The sequence below is a fragment of the Tachyglossus aculeatus genome, chromosome X2 (assembly GCF_015852505.1).
Source record: "Tachyglossus aculeatus isolate mTacAcu1 chromosome X2, mTacAcu1.pri, whole genome shotgun sequence".
Taxonomy (NCBI): Eukaryota; Metazoa; Chordata; class Mammalia; order Monotremata; family Tachyglossidae; genus Tachyglossus; species Tachyglossus aculeatus.
The window spans coordinates 17,826,938-17,851,750 of NC_052100.1; the positions used below are offsets into that span (position 1 = coordinate 17,826,938).

Genomic DNA, 24,813 nt, shown 5'->3' on the forward strand with positions numbered 1-24,813 from the left:
GGGCCTGGGCTGAGGAGTAGAGGAGAGGGGAGTAGGGCAACTCCATTTTGACAGTGTCCCACTGCTTCATAAGGAATGTGCATTCTTTCTAGGAGCTCTTAATGTAAAACCAACAAGAACCCCCACCCCTCCTCTGTGTCTTTTCCACCGAACCCATTGCACACTCACTAATAAATTCAGAGGGCTGACAATGTCTAAGTCTGCTGCTCCTTTGCCCTCAATTTCAGTGAGATGGGCCATTGAAAACTCATTACAAGCTGTTTAGACTCTGACTTTGACTTTTGCTCAGCAGCGAACAAAATTAACAGCTCTTGGAGGTAGCAAAAATGACACTGAGAAAAAAAGATCTGGAAGGAAGAGAAAAGTCTCTTAACGTTCCCTCCATTGGTCATGCAAACAAGATCAAACCTCAAGTGTACATGTCTCACCCAGACTTCACCTAGAGGCTGGGGTGGAGGGTCATCTTTGTCTGCCTGCCTGGACTTTGGAAGAGAAGCTCAACCCTCATATCAAGACTGGCTTTTTTATCAAGCAATGAGCCTTTAAGAAGAGCAGGATTGCTTCATAAATTTAACTAGCACTTTCAAATTTCTGTTTTTTTCTAATTTAGTGCTTGATAGTTTTTATATGATCGTTTTCAAATGCTGCTTATAGCAAAAGTTACCTTGATAGCATAGTTGTACTGAGAAAATTCACAGCCATCAGTGATAAATTTCTGTTTGTACTTGGACAAAAGTAGCGGGTATTTTGTGTTTATAAGAATTTAACTGGAAAATTACAACTTTTAAACAGCAGCTCAATTTATCTACATTTCTCAGAAGCTACGTGTTCATAGAATGATTCAAGTTCAGTTTCGGATACTGCAAAAAAGTTTACCAGTTCTCCTTTTTTTAATGTGCAGAGTGAGAAAAATAAGAAAACATGCAAAACTACAGAATCAAGTCCTCAGAAATGAGGAAAGTTGTTGATCAAAGCAATTTATTTGTTGCTGTTTTTTAATTGCTTGTTTTCCCTGGAACTCGCCCTCCCCCATCCTTCCCCGGTGGGGTTGGGGGAGAGAAACTGTGACATCCTAGGAGGGCCATCCAGTTCAAACCTTTGTATCCATCTTGGCAGAAATGTTTTGGACCCATGCCAATGTGACTAGTAGAGATTCCTTAGAGTCCTTCCAATGGAAGCAAACGGAGTGAATTTTGTAATTGGGGGGCGAGAGACGAGGCTGGGATTAACCCTTGTAGAGGTGTACTTGGCAGAATGTCCCCTGTACCCAAGCTGTGGATGGCCTCAGTCAAAGTTTCAGTCTGATCGTGGCAGAAGACACTGAAGGGAATGAGTATGTTTTCCCCTCGTGGATCTACAAGCACAGTGGGAAAACATTGTTCATTGGAGTGGTTTACTTTCTGGTCCTTCATAATCTGTCCAGGCCACTGCTTCACTGAGTCCTGAAAATGTACTCTACGTTTCTCAGTCTGGACTAGGACATTCACCCTTCCATTCTGTAGGATTAATGTTTCCCAGTACCTTCCTCACTCCACGAGGATTTCCTGAGCTCTGATTATTTTTTGTGGGGGGACAAATTTGCCTTCCTAAAAGTTGTTGGGTAATTGGTACCAAAATCTAAATATTAGTATGTACTTATTGCTGTAAAAGCCAAATCTCCAGTAATTCCTTGATTTTTTCTTGGGTTTTCCTATTAATCCTAACAGGCATAGAACCAATGAAGGTCGGGGAGGAAACAGATTAACAACATCTTCCACCACAATGTCAAAATACTTAAAAGTGTTTACAGTGCCCAGTGATACACAGTGAATTTAAGGATGGAAGGTGGAAGCAGAAATAAAACTATTCTTATTCTTCTGAACTGGAAAGAAGCCTTGGTGTTTTATGATTGTTTTAAGGTCCATTAATCCTTGAATCATGAGGACATGTAAAAAATGACAGTTTTAACATCCAAGCCTGGGTTTATTTAAAATGTTTTGGCTTCTACATGGTTTCTAATTAATAATGGTGACTAAAGCTGATTCAGATGTATCAAAGCAGAGGAAAGTGGGTTGGAAGCTTTGATTTTATCTGAGCATTTTATTGTTTAAGGCAAGAAATATCAACATGAACGGTCCCAAGTCTTAACCCAGGACAGCTTATTCTAAGAACAGTAACACATAATAATAATAATAATAATTATGGTATTTGTTAAGCGCTTACTCTGTGCCAGATTCTGTACTAAGCTCTGGGGTGGATACAAGCAAATCAGGTTGGACACAGTCCCTTGTCCCATGTGGGGCTCACAGTCTCAATCCCCATTTTACAGATGAGGTAACAGGCACAGGGAAGTTAAGTGGCTTGCCCAAGGTCACACAGCAGACAAGTGGTGGAGCCAGGATTTCAAATCTTAGTATCTATATGAGGGTTTCAAAAATTTGGAGAGGAAAACCTCCCTTTTCCCACCAGCCAACAATCTAAATGTGGTCTGGAGATGTATCAGGACCTCACATATCCATCTGAATTGAGAATTGATTTGTTGCTTTCCTCCCACCCTTTATGATGATTCATTCATTCAATCGTATTTATTGAGCGCTCACTGTATGCAGAGCACTGTACTAAGCGCCTAGGAAGTACAAGTGGGCAACATATAGAGACAATCCCTACCCAACAATGGGCTCACAGTCTAGAAGAGGGAGACAGACAACAAAACAAAACATGTAGACAGGTGTCAAAATCGTCAGAACAAATAGAATTAAAGCTGTATGCACATCATTAACAAAATAAATAGAATAGTAAATATGTACAAGTGAAATAAATAGGGTAATAAATCTGTACAAATATATACAAGTGCTGTGGGGAGGGGAAAGAGGTAGGACTGGGGGGATGGGGAGGAGGAGAAGAGGAGGAGATGAGGTTTCCCACTAAGAATGAGGGATGAGCTTCAATCAGTGGTATTTACTGAGTGTCTACTGTGGGACGAACACTGTAATGGGCACTTGGGAGAGTATGACAGTAGAGGGAGTAGATGCTATCCCTTGCCCTTGGTCTTGAGACTTCTTGACCAAAAAACCTGGGTGAAGGAATAGATTATATTGATGGTGGTTTCCACGCTGGCACTCACAGTGTGCAGGACCCATTTACGGTTGAAGCAATTTCAGCATGGTGTCAGTGCTGTACCATAGTAGCAGCATGGCTCAGTGGAAAGAGCATGGGCTTTGGAGTCAGAGGTCATGAGTTCAAACCCCGGCTCCACCAATTGTCAGCTGTGTGACTTTGGGCAAGTCACTTAACTTCTCTGTGCCTCAGTACCTCATCTGTAAAATGGGAATTAAGACTGTGAGCCCCCCGTGGGACAACCTGATCACCTTGTAACCTCCCCAGCGCTTAGAACAGTGCTTTGCACATAGTAAGTGCTTAATAAATGCCATTATTATTATTATTATAACACCAGAACTTACCAGACCTGGCTGCCCTTTGTAGCCACTGCAGTCTTTGCCATCCACATTTGCCAGCTACCTTCCAGGATTCCTGCTGAGCCTATCCACCTCATAGAACAACCAAAGCGCTTCTTCAGTCAGAAATATTCAGCAATGATGGCTTAGCCCTAGCAGGTATTCCTCCACTTTTACTCCGCAATTACTCTCCCCCAATTCAAAGCCTTAGTAAAGGCACATCTTCTCCAAGAGGCCTTCCCTGACTAAGCCCTCTTTTCTTTTCTTCCACTCCCTTTGGTATCACCATGACTCGCTCCCTTTATTCATCACCCCTCCCAGCCCCATGGCACTTATAAACATATCTGTAATTTTATTTATTTATATTAATGTGTCTCCCACTCCAGACTGTAAACTCACTGTGGGCAGAGAATGTGTCTGTTATATTGTTACATTATATTCTCCAAGCACTTACTAAAGTGCTCTGCACACAGTAAGTGCTCAATAAATACAGTTGACTGACTGACTCCACTTGAAGAATCTTTTTTATGGTACTTGTTAAGCACTTACTATGTGCCAGGCATCAACGCAAGATAATCCAGTTGGACACGGTCCCTGTCCCACGTGTGGCTCATGCTCTAAGTAGGCGAGAGAAGGATTTAATCCCCATTTTACAGATGAGGTAACTGAGGCACAGAAAAGTTAAGTGACTTGCCTAAGATCACACAGCAGACAAGTGGCAGAGCTGGGATTAGAACCCAGGTCCTCTGACTTCCAGGCACAGAGAGAAGCAGCGTGGCTTAGCAGAAAGAACATGGGTTTGGGAGTCAGAGGTCATGGGTTCTAATCCTGGCTCCACCACTTTTCAGCTGTGTGACTTTGGGCAAGTCTTAACTTCTCTGTGCCTCAGTTACCTCATCTGTAAAATGGGAATTAAGACTGTGAGCCCCACGTGGGACAACCTGATTACCTTGTATCTACCCCAGCGTTTAGAACAGTGCTTGGTACATTGTAAGCGCTTAACAAATACCATCAACATCGTTATTATTATTATGTCCCTTTCCACTAGATCACACTGCTGCTCCTGTGACTACTGCTTCTCCTGCCAACCTACTCACTGTACCTCAATTTTGTCTTTCTCCCCACCGAACTCTCGCCGACATCCTGCCTCTGGCGTGGAACACCCTCCCTTTTCATATCTGACAGACAATTACTCTCCCTCCTGAAAATTTTATTGAAGGCACATCTCCTCCAAGAGGCCTTCCCTGACTAAGCCCTCATTTCTTCTTCTCCCACTCCCTTCTGTGTCACCTGAACTTGCTCCCTTTATTCACTACCTCTACCGCCAGCCCCATAGCACTTATGTACATAGCCTTAGTTTATTTATTTATTAATGTTAATGTCTGTCTCCCCTCTAGACTGTAAGCTTGTTGTGGGCAGGGAATGTGTCTCATATTGTTGTGTTTTACTCTTCCAAGTTCTTTAGTCCAGTGCCCTGCACACAGTAAGCACTCAATAAATGCGATTGATTGATTGACTAGAATCTAGATCTCACAACTCTAAGAGATGTGCTGTGTCCTCTGTACTGGCAACACAACTCCATCCTTTATTCTAATTGTATCTAATTAATTTGGGGGTATTTTGAGATACTGACTGCAAACTCAGGGCCATCCTTCCCTTAAGACTGCTCAGGGCTATTGTCCCAGACCCTAATAATAATAATAACTGTGGTATTTGTTAAGCGCTTGCTATGTGCCAGGCACTGTACACAGTCTGGGAGAAATGGACCACTGTGGCACTATTCAATAGCACTAACTAGATGGTTTACTGGCACTGAAAGTACAATCAAACTGTAACAGCCACTTTGCCAGGCTGAGGGAGGTGTTTGTCAATTACACCACCCAAGGTCAGATTCTCTGTCACTTCCAGGATTTGCTCATGGATTTGCCCTTTGGCTAGTAAGGAAATCCAGAAATCATTGTCAAGGTAAAATCCACTCAGAAGTACTCTGGAAGGTATCATTTTGCTGCATAGGAACATTTATATGAACCTTTTGGAACCCGCTAACTGTGACTATTTGAACTTCCACAAGTATACTGTGTGACTGTGGAAAAGTTGCTTAGTCTCTCTGGGCTGAACCTGTTTCTAAAGTGAGAAGTATAATTCTTGTCCTTTATCTACCTGATGAAGGTGGCTATTTGGGAAGCTGAATTAACTTTTAAGTCACTAGGATACCATTTAGATAATTACTGCATTAGCACATTAAATTTGGTGCTTCATTAAAGCTCTGAAGGGATTTGTAAAGCCCTTAGAGTTTCTCACAATAAAGCTACTGTATTACAGTAAATGATTGACTGAGGCACAATATTTGATATTTACCGGTGGTGGTTTCTCATGGCTTGCATGCTTATTTTGCCCAGACAAAACATTCCAAAACTTCACATTTTCTACGAACACGAATTATTTGCATGGCATAAAAATCCCCAAATTATTGGTATTTGCCAACTAGCAGCATTGCTGCCCTATGCCTATGCACAGGTTTTGTAGCTAAATTAGGGTTAGAAGCTCCTTTTTGGAAAATCAAGGAAAATCAAGCTGCATAAAATGACTACCTAAAGCCACCAAGCTCTGAATGTGGCAAAGCCATCCTTGAGAGATGGATGAACAATTGAAATATTACATGTCCTTATGGTTTGCTTTTTTCAGAGATGGAGTATTCTTTCTTTTTAAATTGTATTTGTTAAGTGCTTACTATGTGCCAGTCACTGTACTAAATGCTGGGATAGGTACAAGATAATCAGCCCCATATGGGGCTCACAGTCTTAATTATTATGTATTATATTGCTATATATTGTATAGTACTGTAAGATTACATTATTTTATTGTTGTACTATATGTTATAATGTTATAATATATTGTATAATATTATACAGAAGCAGCATGGCCTAGTGGGTAGAGCCTAGCTCCTAGGAGTCAGAAGAACCTGGGTTCTAATCCCGGCTCCACCACTTGTCTTCTGCGTGACCTTGGGCAAGTCACATAATTTCTCTGAGCCTCAGTCATCTCATCTGTAGAATGGGGATTAAGACTGTGAGCGCTATGTGGGACAAGGACTATGCTCAACCCACTTATCTTGTATGTACCCAAGCACCTAGTACAGTGCCTGGAACATAGTAAGTGCTTAACAAATGCCACAGTTATTACTATCATTATGATATTTGTGAAGAGCTTTCTGTGTGTCCAGCACTGTTCTAAATACTGGGGTAGATACTAGTTAATCGGATTAGACTCATCATTGTATGAGATTATTTTGCCATAAAGATAAAATTACAAAATCTCATGAACATGATAATCACTACTTATTATGAATCTTGTTAAATAATACATTAAGAAAAGGTAATTAATTCTTCTTGGTCTGTCCATGTTTGAATGTCATTTTTTATTAATACCATTTAATTAATATCATAGATATGTCAATAATTTTTCTCCCATCTCATTAGTCTGAGTTGTCGGACATGAAGCCCTGTGTGTCAAAAAGTTTCTCTTGATACATAAATGTTTTCTATGTTTTCTCTGATTTTCATTAACTTGACTCTCAATGGCAGCTTATACCAAATGTAAGTCAAATTGGCATATGTTTTTCAGAGGTATTTGAAGTTTCAAATACTATCCACTAATAGCTTACCACCACCACCATCACCACTAAGCTTTAGAAATAGCGTACTTTTTAGACAAGAAATCAGGTTTCTTCTTTTCTTAATACCTTTCAAATTTTCTATTCAAAGTACTTTGTAAGATGTTGATGAGAACAGAGTGCCATTCTACAGCTGGTTTTTTTTAAATGGTATTTAAGTGCTTACCACGTGCCAGACACTGTACTAAGTTCTGGGTGTAGATGCAAGATAATCAGGCTAGACACAGTCCTGTCCTACATGGGGCTCACAGTTTTAATCCCCATTTTACAGATGTGGTAACTGAGGCACAGGGAAATGAAGTGACTTTCCCAAAGTCACACAGCAGACACAGAGCCCAGGTCCTCTCACTCCCAGGCCCATGCTCTTTCCACTAGGCCTTGCTGTTTCCAGGAGCCTCGATAATATATATATATATATATATATATATATATATATATATATATATTTGTTGTTGTTCGGAGAATAATCCATGGTACAGTCAATGGGCCTACATTTTGTCTTGGGTTATAAAAGGAATAAGCAAATTTCCGTAAAACTGCTCTTTTCCCTACATTGGGTGGAGCTTCTGATGGAGCATTTTAGCCATTATTCCGAAGACCTTTTTTTCTTTTTAAATTCCCCCTTCGAAATCAATCATGTTCATTTGGTATTTGCTTACTATAAACTAGCATCTGTTACTTTATATTGTCAATGTCAATTTCATTTGTCGTGCGTCAGCCAAGATGAGTACAGAAAATTCAAATCCTGGTCATTTTTATTTTTCCCCTTATGCATTTACTATCTTCACTAATTTGACTTGGTCAGCAGATTTGGCAAGTTTGTAGTTACTTCTCTGACAAGGTCATTTATCTAGATTAGAATCTGTGGTGATCTGAGTGCTAACCTTTGAGAGGCTCTGCCTATTTCTCCCAGTGTCTTATAGCTTATTTTTCCCACTGTCTTGTTTAATTTACTAGCTCTTATATGAATTTGCTTCTTCTCTTCTTACTTGACTACCTGTAATTAGTCAAGGACCATACACCTGAGGTTTTACAAGAAGTTTGGGCTTTTTTGTTTGTTTGTTTGTTTTTTAATGGCATTCTGTGCCATACAGCGTTTCATCCCCTACAAGATCGTCAGCCTTGGAATGGACCCTCATTAACTAACAGATGATGTAGGTTGGGTGGCCTCATGACTTGGGATTCATTCCAGTTTCTTTTGGCTGGAGTATTACCATGAAAATTGCTTTCCAAACCTGTCTACTTATGGATATGATAATTAGTGGAGATACATTCAGACAGATTCTCCTAGTTGCTTCCTTATAATAAATCTAGTGCTAAGGTCTCATCTGCGCTTTATTGGTCAAGTCTATGGAATCGTTCCCCAAGGGCTTGAAATAGTTAATGCAGCTCCCATTATTCACAGTTCACACACTGGAAGAATATGCCTCAATAAGGCTGAAGCTGATAAGCCTGTAATTCTCGTGATCTACTTATCGCTTATTAGAGTTGACTTCTGAACTTTGAGATTTAGACTATCTTCCAGCCACATTTCTGTTGGTCTTGAAACATGTGTATGTCCTTTGAACAATTACCTGCCATATTCTTTAACCAAATGAAAAGATTAAATGCTTCTTAAACTTTGTTCTATATATATCCTTTCCAAGACATGAATGCACCCAACTCCGCCAATGCCTAATTTCAGGCATTCATTGGTCTCAATTACTTTTCTCTTGATAAGATCTTTCTTGATTTAAATGGCTCAGTTTTTACCATGTTCCTATTTAAAGCTTACCTGTGAGACTTGGAGGTAGAATAGAGGAAGGGGAGCAACATTAAAAAATTCCTTAGAAATTAGGAGAATTTTTAGGATTAATTCAGTGGGATGCACATATATTATCAGTCGTAGTCTAGATACCACTTCCTCTGGCACTTTAGCAGACATTTTGGGGAGTGAAAAATCCTATTAACCAAGGTGTTCGGGGGTCAGTGTGGACGAAGACCAAGTCCTCCTCAGTATTACTCCAAAATCAAACATTGCATGAGAGATGGAGGCAAGCTTGGCCAATGTGAATGACTTTGATCTAATTCTCATCAGGGTTAAAATGCTTAAATGAATTTTATGTCCCCAGCAGAGCAAAATCACCATTTGCCTATAGAGTGCTTCCTTCCTCTCCTTTACCTTATGAACCCCTCCTCCCCAAAAGAACAAGATATAGTGATCTTTGAAAGTAAGGCAGAACTCCCTTCAGTAGTAATGGATCGTCAGTGCATATATTTTGAGTTTGGCATATGGACTGTTCGGAATGCCCCAGATTGCATTTGGTTATATGGTTTTCTGATTAAAATATTATTTGGTATCTTTATTAGGCTCTCAATGCCTCCTGGTCTTAGTAGCATGCATATTGCTCAAGCTATATGTGTTTTTCTGTCCTGTAATGAATCGACGCCTTATAGTGGCAGGAGAGTTTGCGTATGCTGATGAAGCTTAGAGCTGTGCCATATAGAGTTACCCATAATGGAAAGTTCTAAGCTGAAACATCAGGCAAAGCCGATTCACCTGTGCTGGGCAGCAGCGGCCTGGGAAAGAATCAAAGGTGGGTGATCAAGTGATCAAAATGTTGATCAAAGACAACGGCAGAGACTCAAGTTTTTACCGCGCGGAAGAAGGCAATGGTAAACCACTTCTGTATCTATACCAAGAAAACTCTATGGATACACATACCAGAATGACTTTATGACAGAAGATGGGTCGTTCCAAAGAGGGTGTGTCCATGGAGTCGCTATGGGTCAGGAATGACTTGATGGCGTTTGAAGAAGAAGAATGCAGCTTAGAAAATATTCTCCCTTCAGAATATTTCAGCTAACTCCCCACATTGACAGTACCTCTGCCCTAATCCAAACGTGTCAATGGCACATCTCCCTCCAAAAAAACCCACTAGCAGCTGCCTCCTGTTCCCAACTACAATTAAGCTTTAAGGAGACTCACTGATCTGCCCACAGCAATTCCATTCACTTTCCTTCTTGGGCATAGAAGCCTTTGAAATTCTGACAGAATGTCATATAAAGGGGAAACCAAATTTGGAAAGATTTCTTTGAGGCCCCTGAGTAGCAGGACTTGTGGTATTTACAGGAGCATGTTAACTTCATGAAGGTTTTGGGGGGTTTTGGGTTTTTTTTTTGGATACATACTGCCATTAGATTCTATTCTGGGTGCTGATGGTTATATGAGTAGTAGTAGTAGTAGTGGTAGTACTAATAGTAGTAAAGGTATTAATTAACTGCTGTGTGAAATACACTTTATTAAGCATTTGGGAAAGGGCAACAGAAGCATGAAACATTCTCTGTCCACAAGGAGCTTGCACTGTAATCAGGGAGACAGACATAAATATAATAATAATAAAAATTCTGGTATTTGTTAAGCACTTACTATGTGCCAGGCACTGTACTAAGTGCTGGGGTGGATAAAAGCAAATCAGGTTGGACACAGTCCCTTTCCCACATGGTGATCACAGTCTCAATCCCCATTTTATAGATGAGGGAGCTGAGGCCCAGAGAAATGAAGTGACTTGCCCAAGGTCACACAGGAGACAAGGGGCAGAGCTGGGATTAGAACCCATGGCCTTCTGACTCCCAGGCCCGTGCTTTATCTGCTATGCCATGCTGCTTCCCATATGCTTCCCATATATTTGTAAATGGGGTAATCAGAATACATAAGAGAATACATAAGAGAAGCAGCATGGTTCAGTGGAAAGAGCATGGGCTGGGGAGCCAGATGTCATGGGTTCTAATCCTGGCTCTGCCACTTGCCAGCTGTGTGACTTTGGGCAAGTCACTTCACTTCTCTGGACCTCAGTTCCCTCATCTGTAAAATGGGGATGAAGACTGTGAGCCCCACTTGGGACAACCTGATCTACCCCAGTGCTTAGAACAGTGCTTGGCACATAATAAGAGCTTAACAAATACCAACATTATTATTATTATTATAATAATGGGTGACATTTAAGTGCTTACTATAATAATAATAATAATGGCATTTATTAAGCACTTACTATGTGCAAAGCACTGTTCTAAGCTCTGGGGAGGTTACAAGGTGATCAGGTTGTCCCACGGTGGGCTCACAGTCTTAATCCCCATTTTACAGAGAAGTTAAGTGACTTGCCCAAAGTCACACAACAGACACTGTGAACCCATGACTTTCTGACTCCAAGGACCGTGCTCTATCCACTGTGCCATGCTGCTTCTCAAGAATACATTAATTGACTGTACAATTGATTGTATATATACTCATAACTGCAGAGGGAGGACTTAAGCTAACATATAAGTCCTAGAAGTGGCTAATTGGCTGATGTGACGTGGGTTTGGGGAAAGTTTGTTGGAGGAGGTGGGATTTTTGGAGGGCTTTGAGCTGGGGTCTGTTGGGTGACGTGGATGGAGGGATTTCCAGCCTGGTGGAAAAGCATGAGTGACAGAACTGATTGGGGGCAAGAGAGAGGGGAAGAGTTGAGAGAGGTACAGGTTGAAGGTCAGTTTGGGAATGTAAGCACTTAGTACAGCGCTCTGCATACAGTAAGTGCTCAATAAATATGACTGAGTGAACGAATGATTTAAAAGGTATTTGAAACATGTTTTATGGTATTTGTTAAGCCGTTTACTGTGTGCCCCGCGCTGTTCTAAATGCTAAGGTAGACACAGTTAATCAGGCCAGGTACAGTCCTTGTCCCACATGCGGCTCACATAAGTAGGAGGGAGAACATTTTGCAGTTGAGGTAACTGAGGTACAGAGAAGTTAAATGACTTGCCCAAGGTCACACATTGGACATTTCTGAAATGGCATTGGGAATGATATCTCTCCTAGTCTATTGTACCAAGTAGCCTGAATACTCTTCTCCCACTCCCCTCTGCATCAGGCTGACTTGCTACCTTTTTTCATCCCCCGTCCCAGTCCCACAGCACTTATGCACATATCATCATCATCATCATCATCAATCGTATTTATTGAGCGCTTACTGTGTGCAGAGCACTGTACTAAGCGCTTGGGAAGTACAAGTTGGCAACATATAGAGATGGTCCCTACCCAACAACGAGCTCATAGTCTAGAAGTTAATCTGGTTGGACACAGTCCTTGTCCAACGTGGGGCTCACACTCTTAATCCCCATTTTCAGATGAGGTAACTGAGGCCCAGAGAAGTTAAGTGACTTGTCCAAGGTCACACCACAGACATGTGGCGGAGTCAGTATTAGAACCCAAATCCTTCTGACTCCCAGGCCTGTGCTATCCACTAAGCCATGCTGTTGTGGGCAGGGAATGTGTCTGTTTATTGTAGTGCTAAATAGAGTGCTCTGCACACAGTAAGTACTCAATAAATACAACTGAATGAATAGATAGTAATAATGATATTTGTTAAGTGCTTACCATGTGCCAAGCACTGTTGTAAGCGCTGAATTATGATATTTGTTAAGTGCTTACTATGTGCCAAGCACTGTTCTAAGCACTGGGGGTAGATGCAGAGTAACCAGTTTGTCCCATGTGGGGCTCATGGTCTTACTCCCCATTTTACAGATGAGGTAACTGAGTCACAGAGAAGTTAAGTGACTTGCCCAAGGCCATGCAGCAGACAAATTGTGGAGTTGCCATTAGAGCCCACGTCCTCTGACTCCCAAACCCGAACACTTGCCACTAGACCATGCTGCAATACAAATTATTAGATCAACTAAATCACCTTAGGCAAAAAACCATTTTTTCCCTCCACCACACGATATTTTTCTCCAAAGAAACAACATAATATTTAAATGCATTTTATCATGGACACTAATGCAATGAAGACACCAGATGTAACATTTCATTTACATCCTTCCTGGATTTATCAGCATTTGGGCTTTAAATAGGCTGTGTTTAACAGTGATTTCATTTAAAGTGAAAATAGAAACTATGGACTTGTAAAAGAGCTTGCTCAAAGTTCTGCCAATTTCTGAAGTCTACCAGACAAAGAGCCTTGCAGGTAAGATTGGTTCTATTTTATTTTGAAAAAATGAAGAAAAACTACACACACAAAATGATAGCTTGATGTGTGGATAAAAGGGCAGATAAAAGCACAACCCTTTGTTTTTAAAAAGTCCCTTCTTCCTCTGGGTACAATGTTTTAACACTTAATACAGATCCCAACAGATCCCAAGAAATTCACTACAGAACAGAATCATGGAGAATGTAATGCATCGGCTGTTGTTTTACTGTAGACTGTGGAGCAGTAGAGTATTCCCCAAAGGTGACCGCTACCATTACATAGGAGCATGGCAGGTATATAAGAAAAAAACTCATTCCACTTTCTTAAAAGTGGTTTCTTTATGGTTGTGCCCACACTGGGAACATGAAAGTGGAGAATTAAGGCAATTATCTGGCCAATTCCAAAGTTGAAACCTCAAAACTGCTTGACTCCAGGAAAAGTAAGTGTCCAAATTTATCCCACCTTACTATCAGACTAAAACAAAGAAGTAGGTAGGTTGGATCAAAATCGACTGCTCCGACCTGGAAAATGTTCTGCTTTCCGTGTGAGTGTTGGACAAACAAAATTGAGTGGGATAACAGATTCCGATCGTCTGTAACTCTTCATCACCTGGTGGTGCTGAGGAAATAACTACTCAAAACTACCAACTTCTGGCTAATAAGAGGGCAGGGAAGCCAACAGCATTTCCAAAGTATATCCAGAGCCATGTTTATATATTTGATAGCATTCTGATTCCTGCTTCTTATAACCTTCATTTTCTCATGAACGTAAAGGTTATATTATCTTCAGGTTACTGCTGAGTTGCCAAAACCATTTGTCCACTTAAAGAACTCATATAATCTTCAATTATCAACTAATATAAAACTGGAAAAATAAAATTAAAAAAAACCACTGGAATGTGGGGGTTTTTTTGGCCAAGCTGGGAAATGCGAAAGTCAAAGAACCAGCCAGATATGAAACTTGGCTGAACTTTAGTAATAAAAACTTGCACAATTCTGTCAAGTTGGCTAACAACTCTCCCTTCTCTCCCCCTCCCCGCTTCTCCCAAAGCCAGGTCTAATTATGTCAACAAGTCGTTGATGCTTTGCCCTTGTTAAGTCTGTTTTCTCAGCAGATGATGGGTGAGGATTAGGTTTGTAAGGAGTTGGGCAGTTGATTTAGTGTTGCTTTACTTAAAAGGCTTTGCCCCATTTTTCTCCATTTCATTGCTTTCTCACGGAGCGCACCCCCTTAGGATGTCTTGGATGAAAAGGGTTTCCAGTTAGGCAGATAGCCCAAATGAGAAACGTGCTGAGAAGTTTTAACCTAATCTATCTTCATATGGCTATGATATGAACTTTTTGAGCAAAGTGACAAATGATTTTCTGAAGGAACTGGAAACCCACCTACTTACACATGTGAAAAATGAAATCCTTATGTTCTGATTGTTCTTTATTTCATAATACATAAATTTTCGTTATTTTTTTTTCGAGAACTACCCTATGCATATACCCACAAATAAATAAGATTCAGAAATCAATGCTGAGGAGAATGTTTCCATATTAAAATTCATTTATAACAAACTTGCAGCAATGATAAAATAAAATATACTTTTAGTTATATAGGACCCATTTTGAAAGAAGTTCATTTTAATTTTAGTATCATTCAATGTTCATTTTCCTGCCTAGACACACAAGGAGGCAGGAATTTGCAATAACTTTGAACATTTTGCTATTGTCATCTCAGAACAACCCAAAGCTGATTGAGAACACCTATTAATATATAGGCACTAAGCTGGAACAGTAAGGCTGTTAACATATTATCTGATTTTTGTATACCTGCCTCTGGTGGGCCCTCTTCCTTCAAGAGGCCCAAACCTCTCTTTCATAAAATGGAAGTCCACTCTTAAAGTTGGATCCCACTGCTAACTCAGGCAATTTTTGTCTGTTTTCTCCAGGGCTGGATTAAATCTCCTGTGGGCTCAGGGCTGTTAGATTTTTGTAGGGCCACTATGTATGTGTCTATTAATGTTATATTAAATTTGCCTTTTAACATGAAAACTTTCTCTGACTTTTTTAAAAATGTAAAATATAGTTTTAATTAAAAATAACCCACTTAGCTTAGAACAGCTGTTATGTATAGACAAACTAATAGATTATACATTATATTTATATATATATATATTTGTATGATTATTGGTTTATTTTAGGAGGATCCCCCCCATTCGTTTTGGGGGGTGGTATATGTTAAACACTTACTGTGTGTCAAAAACTTAGTGCTAGGGTAGAAACAAGTTAATTAGGTTGGGCACAGTCCCTGTCCCTCATGGGGCTACCAGTCTAGCTAGGAGGGAGAACAGGAGAACTGAGGCCCAGAGAAGTTAAATAGTACTTGTGGTATGGTATTTGTTAAGCACTTACTATGTGCCAGATACTGTACTAAGCGCTGGGGTGGATACAAGTAAATCCAGTTGAACACCTTCCCTGTCCCATGTGGGGCTCACAGTCTCAATCCCCATTTTACAGATGAGGTAGCTGAGGCCCAGAGAAGTGAAGAGACTTGCCCAAGGTCACACAGCAGACAAGCGGCAGAGCCGGGATTAGAACCTTCTGACTCCCAGGCCTGTGCGGTATCCACTACGCCATGCTGCTTGCCCAAGGTCACAAGTGAGCATTTATCAAAGTCGAGATTAGAACCTAGGTCCTCTGACACTCAAGCCCATACTCTTTCCACTAGGCCATACTGCTTCTCTATCACGAAGCTCTGAGTTCCTGCCCCTAAAACCTCTGTATTAATCTGGGCCAGGTTTCCCTGGCTGTAAAACAAAGGAAAGAAGATTTACCTTCCCAATGATGGATGGTGCTCCCTACTGAAGTCATTTTTTTAATATATGATGTTTAGGAAAAGGAAAGGGCTATATTTTGTCTGATGTTCTAAAGCAAATGTTTTAAAAATTATGATGCAGCTAAGGTTTCAGTTGAAAGATGATCTTCCATGTTTCTGTAGATCCAACTTTTTATAAATTTGAGTTCACTTTCACTTGTTCGATCAAGAAGTTATTTACATGCATACCTTAGAAATAAGAAAATCCTGGAAAATCCAACAAAAGTACTATTAAGCCTACCAGTGAATAGCCGATATGGTCCTCCCCTTTTTCAGGTGGTCACACTGTCAGGCATTTAGTAGCCTAATGATCTTTACAATATGTTGCACATTACCTATTGATGGTAGGGGGATTTGAAGTTAGTAGTTTTAGCTGTAATTGTTTTTAAGTTCCTTGTGGGCATGGAATGTAGTTACCAGCTCTGTTGCATTGTACTCTCCCATCTGCTTAGTACAGTGCTCTGCATATAGTTAGCACTCAATAAATACCATTGATTGATTGATTAAACTAGTTCAAAAATGAACGAGATGTTGGTCTGCTGGCAGGTTGATTGGGAGCACTTCTTTGTGCTTCCTGAGTGGTCAGAGAGTATCCCTGGTTGACAGCTACTAGCCAGCGTTTCGATTATCTTTGGACTAACCTTCACCTTACCACAAAGTCTGCTTAGGGCTCTGGTGACTGCCTTGAGGTTCTTTGGGGTCTCATCAAAGTGAGGGAACAGAGATGGGTGCTGGAAAACCATTTGATTCCATCTGTCAATTAGGCAGACTTGTTGATATCAGGATCCTTCAAGTGAGCCGGAAGACAGAACTACAGATATGTTTCCAAAAGGCATTTATCCTTTCTGCACATTGAGCTCTCTATTACCATTAGGTTGGAGTAGGCTTATCTGAGCAGATTCAGTTCAAAAAAGGAATTTTCTATGGAATTTCAAAAAAACCCCTACTTTTCACCACCCTTTTGCTCATACTTCCAAAGAATTGGCTTTCTTAATGACAATTAAACAGTTTTCCTTCCTCTCTACTTTTAGATGTATTTTTTTACACATCAATGAATTGAAACAAAGATTTATGGTTTTCTACCCATCTGATGATTTATTTTAAGTCATCTAATAGACATTTCAGGTGTTTAAATTGTCATTTAAGATAGAACCATCATGGTGGAGCGAAAAGACTTATAGCTAATTTATGTTACCATACAGGTGTGCTGTATGGGGGGCTTGGTTTGTAATAAAACCCTGTTTTCCCCACCAAGGCTGTAACCAAATTTAAAAGGAATGCCCTAAGGGGCAGATGTTTGGAAAAAAAATCAGTTTCTAAATAGAAGTATCATAAGGATTGATGTTGAGCAATGAGCCCACTTTAAAAATGAAAACTACACCAGATACTATTTGCAAATTTCTGAATGGACCTGTTAAAGGAATAATCAATCAGTCAATCAATCCATAATATTAAGTACCTTTTGTGTGCATTCATTCATTGTCATATTTATTGAGCGCTTACTGTGTGCAGAGCACTGTACTAAGCGCTTAGAGTCTTGTACTAGCCTCTTGGGAAAGTACAATATAATTAGTAGACATTATCCTTGCTCTCAAGGTGCTTATGATCTAGAGGGGCAGATCCTGAAAACGTTGTAGAGGGAGATCCAACAGGATTTGGCGATAGACTAAATGTGGGAGTTGAAAGAGAGGGAGAAATCAAGAATGTGACAAGATTATGAGGATAAGGTCTGGGGGTTTCCAATGGTGATGGAAAAGTTTGGTGGAGGAGAGGATTTGGAGGGGAAGATGAGTTAAGTTTTTGAAATATTGAACTTGAGTTTCCAGTTGGACCTCCACATAGAGAAGTCGTGGAGGCAGGAGAAAATGCAAGATTGCAGAGAGGGAGTAAGGTAGATTGCTAGCCCTGGCCTAGCAAGGGAAGCAGTGTGGTCTAGTGGAAAGAGCCATGGTCTGAGAGTCAGATGATCTGGGTTCTAATCCTGGGTCTACCACTTAGCTATTTGCCCTCTGTGTGAGCTTGGGCAAGTCATTTAACTTCCCTATGGCTCAGTTTTCTCATCTGTTAAGTGAGGATGATTTGGTACCTGTTCTCCCTCCATTTTTAATGGTATTTGTTAAGCGCTTACTATGTATCAGGCACTGTAATAGTAATAATAATAATAATTTTGCTATAAGCATTTACTATGTGTCAAGCTCTTTTCTAAGCACTGGGATAGATTCAAGTTAATCAGGTTGGACACAGTCCTTGTCCCACGTGGGGCTCACAGCCTTAATCCCCATTTTACAGATGAGGTAACTGAGGCACAGAGAAGTTGTGTCTTGCCCCAGGTCACACAGCAGACAAGTGATGGAGGTGAGATTAGAACCCACATCCTCTGACTCCCAAGCTGATCTTGCCACTAACTGTGCTCTATCCACTAGGCCATGCTGCTTCTAGGACTCTGAGCCATATGTGGGGCAGGGACTGTGTCCTGCTGTATCTGCCCCCAGAGCGTAGTACTGTGTTTGGCACATAGTAAGTGCTTACCAAGTACCACTATTATTATCATTATCATTACTATTATTAATATTATTATTGTTAGATTTGGGATTCATCTGCTTAGAGGTGGTAGCCGAGCCTATAATAATGATGGTATTTGTTAAGCGCTATGTGCAACGCACTGTTCTAAGCACTGGGGAGGATACAAGGTAATCAGGTTGTCCCACAGGGGGCTCACAGTCTTCATCTCCATTTTACAGATGAGGGAACTGAGGCACAGAGAAGTTAAGTGACTTGCCCGAAGTCACACAGCTGACAGTTGGCGGAGCCGGGATTTGAACCCATGATCTCTGACTCCAAAGCCCGGGCTCTTTCCACTGGGCCACGCTGCTTCTCTATGGAAGTGGATGGGCTCTCCAAATGAGTGAGTGAAAGTTGAGAAGAGACAGGGACTCAGAATAGAGTCCTGAAGAACACCCTCAGATAGGGGCTGAGAGGCAGAGGAAGAGCCATTGAAAGAAAATGAGAAGAGTTGGCCAGAGAGGTCAGAGGAAAGCTAGGAGAAAACTATCAGTAAAAAACCTTAGTGTTTCTAGAAGGGAGTGAGTCAGTCTTAAAGGCAACAGAGAGGTCGAGCAGGATTAGGACAGAGTGGAGTCCATTAGATTTGGTAAGAGGGAAGTTACTGATGACCTTGGAGAGAGCAGTTTCAGTTGAATGAAGTGGGTGAAATTGGATTGTAGAGAATCAAAATGAGAGTTGGAGGAGAGGAAGTGGAGTTAGCACCCACTGGGAGAGTAGTTTGGAGAAAAAAGGGAGAAGGGAGAAGATGCAATAGCTCAGTGGGTGCACTGGCCGTTGCAACGTCGAGTCGGTGTTGAATCAGGGAAGAATAGGAATTGCAAGATAACTTTTATTGAAGTTCAAGCTTTCCCACGCTGCCGTCTCTTTCGGCCAGCATCCCGCGCTACTGTCTCGTTTGGTCGGCACCCAACGCTGCCGGGTTCGTGCGCTGGGGCGGTCTGCATCCACCGATAGGAAGTTCCGCATTCCTCTCCTTATGCAGTACTTGCCCGCCCCCTGGATGACGCAGCACCCGGAACACCTTTCCCTCCCCCGCTTCCAGGTACCACCTTCGTTCATTCATTCAATCGTATTTATTGAGTGCTTACTGTTCATTCAATCGTATTTATTGAGCGCTTACTGTGTGCAGAGCACTGTACTAAGCGCTTTGTTCCTGTATCCAGCACCACCTCCCCTTCCTCTTTTTCTAGATTGTCTTATACAGACCTTAAAAAAAATATATTCATGTGTAGAACTTTCCTCTTAAATTAGTTTTGGAGTGATCCCCTTTTTTAGTCTACCTTTCAGGTTCTGCCAATCAGGACCCCTCAGTCTGTAGGGCATTTTTCCCTCTGAACCTAAACTCCAAATATACTGATAATGAATCCCCAAGGGGGTTGTCTTGTCTTATGACCTTGTCATCTCCAACCTACAGCGACTCCACGGACACACCTCTCCCAGAATGCCCCACCTCCATCTGCAGTCATTCTGGTAGGTGTATTCGTAGAGTTTTCTTGGTAAAAATACAGAATAATAATAATGATGGCATTTATTAAATGCTTACTACGTGCAAAGCACTGTTCTAAGCGCTGGGGAGGTTAAGGTGATCAGGTTGTCCCTTAGGGGGCTTACAGTAAATCCCCATTTTACAGATGAGGGAATTGAGGCACAGAGAAGTTAAGTGACTTGCCCAAAGTCACACAGCTGACAATTGGCAGAGCCGGGATTTGAACCCATGACCACTGACTCCAAAGCCTGGGCTCTTTCCACTGAGCCATGCTGCTTCTCTATAAACCACTTCACAGAAGTGGTTTACCATTGCCTCCTTCCACGCAGTAAATTTGAGTCTCCACTTTCGGCTGTCTCCCATGCCACTGCTGCCCAGTACAGGTGAGTTTTGACTTGTAGCAGCTTGCCTTCCACTTGCTAGCCACTGCCCAAGCTTGGAATGGAATGGGTAGGCCTCTGCTTGACTCTCCCTCCCACAGTCGAGACTGGTAGAGTACTGGGAACTCTCCAGGTGTGATCCTGAGAGAGGACATCAGGGGACAGGAAGTCCTAAACATCTAAACCCAGTTGGGGTGGAACTCCTGAACACAATTGTATGTAGGCTACAAGTGACTGTAGGAGGCATTTGATAGGCAGGAAACCATCAATACAGTCACATGTCTGCTACAAGGGGCAACATTCCCTTAACCCTGTTAGGCAGGAAATCCTGAATACAATCATCAATCAGTCATATTTATTGGGTACTTACTGTGTTCAAAGTACTGTACTAAGCACTTGGGAGAGTACAATATAACAAAGTTGGTAGGCACATTCCCTGCCCACAATTAGCTTACAGTCTAGAGGGGGAGACAGACATTAATACAAATAAATAAATTATGAATATATACACAAGTGCTGTGGGGTTGAGCGAGGAGTGAAAACAGGGTACAAATCCACGTGCAAGGGTGACACAGAAGAGAGTGGGAAAAGAGGAAATGAGGACATAGTTGAGGCCCTCATAAAGGCGTAATGCATAGAGCATGGGCCTGGGAGTCAGAAGGTCATGAGTTCCAATCCTGTCTTCGCCACTTCTCTGCTGTGTGACCTTCTGTATGCCTCAGTGACCTCATCTGGAAAGTGGGGATTGAGATTGTAAGCCCCACGTGGGACAGGGACTGGGTCCAACCCGATTTGTTTGTATCTACTCCAGCACTTAGTACAGTGACTGGCACCTAGTAAGCACTTAACAAATACCATAATTATTATTATTGTCTACTACAAGTGTTGTGTGCTATATGACTTTCCTTAAGGTGTGTAGTGTGCTACATGAGGAGCCCTGAGTTCCCTTGAGTGACTGGAAAACTGGCACCACAGTGAATCCTTCCTATGCCATTGCATAGGCCCCCTCACCCCTTAGCCCCCAAAGTGACTTCCAAAGTTTTTTTTTTTTAATGCTAGTGGAGGCATGGACATGTTTGAAGACTTAAGGGGGTAGTGAAAAGATGGGATGGAGCCATCAGGGAGTGTGCAGCTGAAGATGGTAGGCAAGGAGGGAAGAAGAGTGGGCACAAGTGTTTTTAGGTGTTGAAAAGGTATGGGGTCAACAGCACAGGTGAAGGGGATAGGTTTGGAAAGCAATCTATATCTAATAATAATAATATATTTTATATATATAATAATCATTGTGGTATCTGTTAAGCACTTACTGCGCATCAAGCACTGTTTTAAGAACTGGGGATGATTCAAGATAATCAGATCAGGCACAGTCACTGTCCCACACAAGGCTCACAGTTTAAGTGGGTGGGAGAAGAAGGATTGGATCCCCATTTTACAGTTGAGGTAACTGAGGCACAGAGAAGCGAAATGAGTTGCCCAAGATCACACAGCCAGCACGTGGCAGACCTGGGATTAGAACCCAGGTCCTCTGACTCCCAGGCCCATGTTCTGTCCACTAGGCCACACTGCTCCTGAATATACCTGCATGTAGGCTACAATATATTAAACAGAAAAGTAGTTTACAAGGCCATCTGGGGCAAGAGTCAGTGCAGGGGGAGGTAGGGGCATTAGGGGCTTCAGGAAGGAGTTGAAGGTCTGGAATATTTGGAGGCAATGGGCATGGGTGTCTGAGGGAGGAGAAGCAGTGTTGCTGAGTGGAAGAAGCAAATAAGGATGAATTCTAAGTGGCCAAAGTGAGAATATTACCTGGATTTCCACTAGCAGTGCTCTGCAGCATGAGAGCAGGGGCACAGTGACAGTGATCCAGGGATGGGGGTTGGGGTTGTGCTATCGACAAAGGGACAGTGGTCCCAGAGTACTTAGTTCTCTAGAGAGGGAAATAATAACCGTGGTATTTGTTAAGCACTTATGATGTGCCAAGCAGAGTGCCGTGCACTAGGGTGGATAAAAGATAATCAGCTTACTCACAGTCCCTGCCCTACATGGGGCTCTCAGTCTAAGGGGGAGGAAGAATAAGGTATTGAATCCCTATTTTTCAGATGAGAAAACTGAGGCACAGAGAAGTTAAGTGACTCGCCAAAGGTCAAGCAGCAGGCTAGTGGCAGAGCCAGGATTAGAACCCAGGTCCTCTGACTCCCAGGCCCGTGCTCTTTCCACTAGTCTGTGCTGATTTTAAATCATGGATGGATTTGTGTGTTGAGAGGGGAGGGTGGGTAGGGAGTCCAAATGGGGAATGATGACCTGGGAAAAGAAGATGGGGTCTAGAGATCAGAGGTCTCTGTAGGTGGAAGAGAGCTGTTTTGCCTGGAGTGGGGGTATGGGAGAGAATGCAGGTGAGGAAGTTGCGGTCCGAGAGTAGGATTTTAGAGTTGGTGAGGTGAGAAATGACTAGTGATGATGAGAAACAATGTGTGTTCCAAGTTGGTGAGTGGGTGGTGTGATGCAGGTGTCGGCAGAGTTGAGGGGAGAGAGAGAACTAGAAGGTGGGCAGCCAGGAGGGGTCTTCCGGGATGTCCAGATGATTGTCGAAGTCTCTGAGGATCAGTGCACAGGAAAAAAAAGGAATGTGAGGGAGGTGTCAAAATCGATCAGAAAATTGGAGGTGGGTCCAGGGAGCCAGTAGTGGCAGCTAGTAATCAGAGTGGGTCAGAGAGGCAGGGTATTTGGCTCCAAAGGAAAAAAAGGTCAGTCATGGCGGGGGCCAGGATGGTGCAAAAGTAGCACTGAAAAGCAAGGAGCACGCCAACACCTCCCCCTTTCCCCATAAATTGGTGGGGGTGGGGGAGGAGATGAGGCTCTCTTGGGAGAGAGCAAAAGGAGAGGCTGCCTTCAGGTGAAAGCAAGGTCTTGGTGATGGTGAGGAGGCAGAAGCAGATCGAGAATGAATGGGATTTTGCCCATGATTAATCAGAGAGTCTACAGGCTGCATTTAGATGAGGATATGGGGCGGGGGAGACAGATGGGATGGAAGCGAAGTGGCTATTCAGGGGTTGGGTGGTTTGGGGCATTGGTGAGAGGAATACAGAGATGTGATGAGCAGAGGTTAGATGGGAGAGATAATGATCAAGTTTTGGGTCTTCAGTGGCTGAAGCTGCCAATCCCTGGCCTTGAGACAGTGCAGGTTCTCAACATCTGAGGGTCAAGGGGTTTGTCCCGGCGGTGATGGGCAGGGAGTCTCCAACTCGGAGGCTGCCAGGCCCAGGGAACCGTGTTCATTGGCATGGGTGCCGGAAATGAAGTTTGGCCGGGGCACCCCTGATGGTGGCGGGATGGGGAGAACGGTGGTACAGTATGATATTAATATTGGGTCCATATTTAATTTGAAAAATAGGGAATGGTCTTTTATTCTATGCTTATAAGTTTGAATACACTTTTGGTTGCTCTTCGTTATCTCAAATTAAATCTTAAATTGAGCTTGTGGTTCTGTGAATGAATACTCTGGCCTTTCAGCGCTTTTGCTGAGGTCATTTGAATCTAATGGAAGAAGTGGTCACAGGTCAATCGTTGGTATGTCGAGTATAGAATTGCTTTAATGATGCCAGCAAATGTTTGCGTGTTACACGTTGGAGCTGTTCTGCACAGAGGGGTCTCTGGACAGGTATTTGATTATCACATTATTACGTCTCCCAATCTGTGTGAACTGTTAAGTTTAAAATTCCAAAACAAGCCTCTCCTGATTGGTGTACATTAAAATAAGGTTAAGCCTCTTTAAGCTGACAAACGTAAGAGAAATCAGCACTTCCTCTTTATGCCAGTTTCCTATATGTGCTTTTGACCCTGAAAGGATCATTGATTAGGATGTAATACTGAACAGCACAGAGACTGCAGGGAAAGTCTTTACTCTATATATTAAGTTGCAATCTTAACATTTAAGTGGATTTTAGTATGAGTCATCCTCACGTTCCAGCATCAACATCCTGTTCAAAATAAAAGTGCCTGATTTTAAAGTTCGAGGCAGCAATTATGCCGGGCCTGCCTGTTTTCAGAATTTGCTTAGAAGAAATGAATCTTACATTGCAGATTCATATTTGAAAACACAATGCAATCAAGGTGTAGATGACCAAGAAGGAGGGTCACAAATGAAATAACACTTTTGGTGCCTTGGTAACTAATCGAACAAAAAAGGAGAAATACCCGCTATCACTATTTTGGGAGGATTTAACTTGACCCTGAAAATGTGTTTGCAGAAACACAGAAAGAAAATGCATGTGACTGAAAAGGGCAGGGTCTGCCCCGCCCAAGTAGTGCAGGGGATTGGGCAATTAGAGTCACTCATTTAGTCCAAGGCAATCAGCTTTGTAGCCAGAAAAGCCTGCCTGTTTGACGGGGATGGGGCCCTACTGTTAACTGCCTCTTCCCTCCCCCAAGTGCA

General features: G+C 42.1%; 1 protein-coding gene and 1 non-coding gene across 2 annotated transcripts in view; one reads left to right on the top strand and one right to left on the bottom strand.

The window, feature by feature from the left end:
- The window catches only part of WWOX (WW domain containing oxidoreductase), a 1,164,534-nt gene that overhangs the window by 768,059 nt on the left and 371,662 nt on the right, over positions 1-24,813 (top strand). The gene's annotated exons all lie outside the window — the stretch shown is intronic.
- Positions 20,398-20,535, bottom strand: LOC119949776. The gene has a single exon (XR_005457311.1). It is a non-coding gene; the product is annotated as a small nucleolar RNA SNORA7 (small nucleolar RNA).